Source organism: Quercus suber, unplaced genomic scaffold, assembly GCF_002906115.3.
Source record: "Quercus suber isolate HL8 unplaced genomic scaffold, Cork oak 2.0 scaffold_674, whole genome shotgun sequence".
Classification (NCBI taxonomy): Eukaryota; Viridiplantae; Streptophyta; class Magnoliopsida; order Fagales; family Fagaceae; genus Quercus; species Quercus suber.
In genome coordinates, this window is record NW_027070115.1 from 36,214 (window position 1) to 43,415 (window position 7,202).

Below are 7,202 nucleotides of genomic sequence, written 5' to 3' on the forward strand. Positions count from 1 at the left end.
GGTAATTGGGCTGGGGAAGCCCAAAAGATCTAGTAAAAATCCATGGGAATGTAAGAAGTAGGAAAAAAATGAGATGGGCCAAGGATGCCTCAATGAATAAAATGGGCCAAGGATGCCCAAAGGAATAAATTGGGCTGAGGAAGCCCAAGATGATATGAGGATTAACCCAAGGATTGACCCAGTAGGGATACTAGGCAACATAAACTAAAGGAATGAATAATATATGAAACTAGTCTGGTAGGCTCTGAGGAAGCCTAGCAAACAAAAATTAAACGATATCATGCCAAAAATAGTGTATTGGCATCGTAGGAGTACTAGTTAGCCCACAAATCAAGGGTGAAAAGAGATAGGGGCCGAATTGAAAGAAGCAAAGGCCCACATCCAAGCAATTCCCAGCCTAAAGAAGAAACGAGATGCGAAGAATGAAAACCCAATGGCTTACCTATGCCATAAAAGGTTAAACAAGCAGCAAAACATGCAATAATACCAGACAAACCCAAAGGCAATAGCAAACTCGTAAACACCAGACAAGTAATGGACTCATATGGGAGTGAAACACGCACAAGACTTAAGCACCACCAACTTGTACCTAGCCAATACAAGGTGGTAGGCCATGGGTCAAAGATAAGAGAGGGTGTAGTCTGGTGGTAGGGAGAAGAGAGAAGCCTATTCTGGGGTTCTAGCTTAAGATCTTTTGGGGGAAAGTCCTGCAGGGATGACATGCCACCCAAAAGAGGCAAAGATGAGCTGGAATCATTAGGTACATGCTATAAGAGTTAGTAAGAGAGAATACCCAACTCTTATCTAGATGGGAATGTCACGAAAAGCAAAAAAACAAAACAAAACTCCATTTGTTTGGGAATGGAACGGCGCAGCCAGCACAGGGTAATTGTGGTGGCTGGGTAGCCAACAGACTAGTGGGTAGTCCGAGAAGGACACTCACAACAGGCCAAAATTAGTTGAGGGGTAAAATGGTAAATTTTATCATGGCAGGTAGTAAAAGATGCCTTAGCCATGCACAGTAAACAGGAACAAGGAGGAACAATAGGAGAAAATAGTAAGAAAAACACTGAAAATAGAAGAAGAAAATAGAGAAAACAAAGAAAGTAGGATAATAGAGAGAAAAAAGAAGAAGAAAAGGAGAGTGAGAAGCATGCACCAATAGGCTACCCATTTCTCTCCCTCTTAATAGCCCATTCTCTAGCAAGTTAAGAGTTTGAGATTAAGCCACTTAGACCCATTTTTCAAAATAGGCAATTTCTATGGCAGAATTTCCCTGTGAAGTTACCTACATTGGAAATTGGTTCCCTTCTTAGACTTAAATCTTCCAAGGAGCCAAGTTAAGCAAAATTGACCCCCTTCCTTCTTTCATCATAATTGTTCAAGTGCTAGTGTTATTTTTTCAAGCATGCACCAATAGGCTATCTATTTCTCTTCCTCTTAATAGCCTATTCACTAGCAAGTTAAGAGTTTGAGATTAAGCCACTTAAGCCCATTTTTCAAAGTAGGCAATTTCTATGCAGAATTTCCTTGTGAAGTTACCTACATTGGAAATTGGTTCCCTTCTTAGACTTAAATCTTCCAAGGAGCCAAGTTAAGCAAAATTGACCCCCTTCCTTTTTTCATAATAATTGTTCAAGTGCTAGTGTTATTTTTTCTTGTTGCTTATTCATTTCTACCATACTCATATTATCATATTTTTCCATTGCAAAAATCGTTTAAACATTATCTTTGGTCAATAGCAAGTACTTTAGTTAGTGTTAGGACATATATGTTTCACATGTTAGGAACATATGTCACTATTTTATGTAGTTGGCTAATCCTTTAACAAAACACACTTTACTTGTATTTGGGTAGATCTAGGATGTGTTTGATGCTTCAAGAAACCTTATTTCAAGTTCAAGTGTTAAAGCCATGCAAGTATATCCAAGTTTCAAGTGCAGAAAGTGTTGTTCATTAAAACTTGCCAGCTAGCAATCTATCGAGACTTAAGAGCTGTTTGAATCCGGTGGCTCGACAGATATCTGTCAAGGTTTGTGAAACTCAGTTTTTCAGGAATGTTTTTCATCAAATCCATGATTATATGTTTGGACTTTCTCTTTTCACAACCCTAGAAAGATATAAGGATTATTTAAAGGGCTGTAAATAGAGATATAAGTTGCACAAGTGTTGAGCAAAGTTTTGTTCAAGCAAATTGTGATCGGAGACAGAATTTGTCTTAGTTCATCTTTCTTGTGAAGAAGCTATTATGTTTATGCACCGTAGGGTTTTGTGACTAAGAAGTTTCTTGATCTTCACTGTGTGATGAACTGAATAACTTTGAATCCAACAACCTTCTCTAGTTAGTGATTGAAGTCGCGTACTGGAATTCGCGCAATTGGTTAGTCACATTCTGGGAGCCATGCATTACAAGGAAAGATTGTCACTACAGAACAAGTCTAATTGGGTATTGGGGTAAGGGTTCAACTTTAAGTTAGTATAAGGTACTGGGATTCCTTTACTTGTAACCACTTATTATGATAATAGTGAATTCTCGGGAGTGGTGACCTTAAAATCACCCGATGGGATTTTTGCTGTGTAAGTTTTCCCTATTCGTAAACAAATCACCGTGTTAATTTATTTTTCGCTGCATAGTTTAATTGGTGATTTGTTTGTGCTACCATACGTTTGCATGTTAATTTGATTAATTAATAAACTTGGCTAATTAATCAATTAATTCATCACAAGCGGTCAATACATTTTTGGCCTATCAAGTGGTATCAGAGCAGCCATACTCTGATTAGGGTAAATCTTTGCTGTGTAATTCATTGACCCCTGTTTGTCATGGATAGATGAAAGTCTCTTATTATACCTTATTTATTTGATGGCACTAATTATGCATACTAAAAAGTACGTATGAGAGCTTTCTTACAGTCTCTAGATGAGAAAGTATGGCAAACTGTAGAGATATGCTAGACCAAGCCGAAGGAAGCGTCGGTCGATTAGGATAATGCTAAGATCAAGGCAGCAAACTTCAACAGCAGAGCATTGAATGCCTTATTTAGTGCGGTCACCAATGAAGAGTTCAAGAAGATATCCTCCACTGAAACTGCGAAGGAAGCATGGACCATTCTCCAGACAACATATGAAGGAACTAAGGCTGTCAAAGATTCGAAGCTTCAGAGGCTCACTATAGGCTTAAAAAAAAAATCAAGATGGAGAAGGATGAGTCATTCAATGAGTTTTATGCCAAGCTCAAGGATATAGTGAACTCAGCCTTTAATCTTGAGAAAACCATTCTTAAACCCAAGATTGTGAGAAATGTGCTCAGATCTCTACCCAAAAGATTCCATGCCAAGATCACTGTGATTGAGGAATCAAAGGATATTGACAAAATTCCTTTAACAGAGTTAGTTGGCAATCTGAAGACCTATGAGTTGGGTTTGACAAGAATCAGGAAATCAAGCAAGAGCAAGTGCATGGCATTGAAGGCCAAGAGCAGTGATATTGATGAGTCTTTTAATTATAAAGATTCTGAGATGAAGTCCTACATCACTAGGCAATTCAAAAAGTTCATGAAGAATGCCAATACAAGGGCTTCGACAAAGACCGTAGATAATCTAGCTCCTCATAGTTCAATAGCCAAGACAAAGAGAAGAAGGATGCTAGGGATGGTGGTCAGTACACTATTCTCTCAGGACCAAAGTGCTTCAGGTGTCAAGGTTTTGGACATATGAAACAAGAGTGCTCCACATATGTCAAGACCATTGGGAAGAGTAAGGCACTTGTTGCTACATTGAGCGATACTGAGTCTGAGGATGATTCCGACAATATGGATGACAGAATCCTAAATGCCTTCACTGCTACTGTCAATCCTACTGAGGGGATTGTTGAAGATGTGGATGAAGAAGAAGAATTGGTGGAATCTAAGTTTGAGAAGATGGATGAACAAGATGACATCCACATAGCCTATGCAAAGTTATACAAGGTCTCAGAAAAGCATGAGAAGATGTATAGGTTAGCCACCAAGAAGCTTAGTGATGTGGAGCTTGAGCGTGAAGAAATCTCTACAAAGTTTGATGAAGCAAATCAGAATATTAAAGCACTGAGATTTGAGAATAATTTCTTAGTTGAGAAGACCAAGAAATTTGAGGCAAAATTGTTCCATGTTAGAGCTCAGCTAGAAAGAACTTCAAGCACTAAGCTCGATGAGATGCTCAATCTTTAGAAATCTACTTCCGATCAAACCGGTTTAAGGTATGATTTCTCTTCTTCTAATATTGCTTCTACTAGTACTACTATTTTTGTTCCTCCTAGTAATAATGTTGAAATTGAGAATACTAATGATAAAAATGAATTAGCTAGTAAGAACATAGATAAGGGTAAATCTATCTTAGGAGCACCCCTTAAGAAGGCTAACTCTTAAAAAAGTCTAAACAGAAGAAGTAGCATCTCTATCATCATGGTGAAGCAGCCGGTCATACTCGACCTAATTGCTATAAGTGGTTAGCCACTCAACAGAGTAACGACATGATCGCATCGAGAAGCTAGAATTAGTTTCCATCCTTTTTTGCTCATCTTGGAGATCTTCTCAAAACTCTCATGTTTCTTTCGAACTTAAACGGTTTCAATTCTTCCCCCTTACCGTCAGATCAAGGATTTGGTAGACGGAAAGGTTCTTCCAAGATGTGGAAAGAAAAGGGCACCAAGTGATTCTGTCACTTCTTCTCTCTCTCATTTTCTTGTTTTTGTTCTTGCATTACTTGTGTGTTTTGCTTTATTTTTTTTGAGTCAGTCTAGTTTTATGCATTACTTTGTTTAATTTGTTTTTATTTTTTTTATTTTCAGTTTTGGTTTATTTTGTTTTTCATAAAAATAAAAATAAAAATTGAAAAATACAAAAATAGTGTGTGTATGTGTACATTAGTACTTGTGTGTCTTGAATGGCCATTGAAACAAAGTTTTCTAAACTTTATATCTTTTATAACTTAGATGAGTATCTCCATGTACAACTAAGTAAGTGAGTTTTGTGGCTCATGTTTGTGATGAGTAAGATTAATTAATCTCTTGTACTTAATACTCGTATCACTCTTTTTGACGGGAATGACTTGAAAATCCTAAGAGAAAGGTACAAATAACCACTCACCACTATTGCCTGCCAATCATGAAGTGACATCTGTATGCTTTGGCATAGCAAAAGTGTAATGTCAATGACATTTGTGTGCTTTTGCATAGCAAAATTGGAATGTCAAATGCTTAACATTATTGGGTATTTCTTTTCTCTCTCTTATATACTCATGCATGATATGCTTATTAAAAGAAAAATAAAAAGCAAAAAGAATAAAAATGCTTTATGTATGATTGCAAGCGTGTATTCTAGGAGATGTGGGAGTTATAGGATGTACCTTGAAGGTGATAGTCCTCATTAAACAGTTATGATTGTGTGTGAGTTAAAGTGATTTTCTTATATCTCAAATCATTATAACATGTATACACTTATGCAATCTTGCGATATTTTTTACACACAACATGTAATATTCTTTGCCACTCTTGATACATGTACAGGTATAATATGATTTGGCCATCATAAGGTTTACATGTGTTAATATATGCTCATTAAACTGTCTTGACTTGTTTTTGAAATATAAAATTGGTTAGACTTGTTTAGAGTGTGTGTGTTTTGGGATCTATGTGCTTAATTTTTTTTTTTAATTATTGAGAGATAATTTTTAGAGTTCAAAATGTTGTTTGGATCCTTAGTTGAGTTGCATGTTTGATTGCATTCATATTTGTGCTTTTCTCTTCTTGAAAAACTGTTTTTAAGCAATTTCGATAGCTCCTCGACACCTCTCGATACCTAGCTTATCTATCGAGCTCTTTAGTTGCTTTTTATCGCAAACTCGACACCTCTCGATAGCTAGGTGGATTGATTGAGAAATTTTCTATCCCCTAGATAGCTCCTCGATCCATCGAGCTTGTTTTGCTGTGGACACCTCTGGACATCTGCTCGATAGTTGCATCCTTCGACATTTTTTAATGCTCAACACCTCTATCTGTCGAGAATTACTGAACTTCTATATATTTGTTCAGCGCGATTCGGACTTTATTTTGCTCGATCTGTCTCGATCTCTCTAGACTTTTCACCTCCCAAAACTTCTCTCTCTCACTCCAAACTTCATCCTAAGTTGATTTTCGGCCTTGATCAAGTGTTTATTCATTGGTAAGGTTCCTAAATCCTTCATTCTTCATGCATTTCATGCATTAGACCTAGGTTTTTGGGTTTTTGAATTTTTTTTGGGATTTTTCAAAATCGATGAAGCTTTGTGAATTTTTTGGTTTGGTTTTTGTGAAAATATTTTAAAATCTTCATGCATTGCATCCCATGTGCATTATAACTATATGTTCATGCATTTAGATGTATGTTATATATGTTAAATTGATTGTGTGCTGGTAGGATTGGATTGGGCTGAGCCCATGATGCAATTACCTTTGCAAGTCACATGTTTATGCATTTTCATGCATACATCCTTTACATTCTATATATTCTTATATATTTGAACTGTTTTGGGACTTTTCTAATTGTTTCTTTCTTCCCCCCTCTCTCTAGTTTACGTTAGTGCGTCATGGCACTAAAACGTAAGTCTGCTCCATCCCAAAACTCTCTTCGTTCTGGGGCATCCACTTCCTCTGATCCTACTCTTTCTTTTGTTCAGTTCCGTGATGAGCAATCCTGAAAGGACTTCCTGAAGAACTTTTCTTGAAGAGGTATTCATTCGGAATGCCAAATCATTTAGTCAGACTTCTCCGACACTGACTTACCCACTGTCATTCACAGTAAGGGTAGGGAGTCACTATGTGACATCCTGGTCACATGCACATCTGTGCTGATCCAAGAGTTTTACTCTAACATGTATGGATTCGATTATTTAGCACCTCTTTTTGTTTCTCGCATTTGAGGTATGCGCATTGTTGTCACATCGGATATTGTATCTGATGTGCTCCATGTCCCGAGGGTAGAGCATCTTGACTACCCTGGTTGTGAGCGTTTGAGGACTGTGTCCAAAGACAAGCTTATGTCTACTTTCTATAAGCGTCCCTCTGATTGGGGCGAGCGTCACTTTACTCCATGTTTGACCTTTCCTAAAGGTCCTAGATTCATGAACATGGTGATGACTTTTGTTTTATACCCTCTTTCTCATTATAACTCTATTACAGAACCTCGT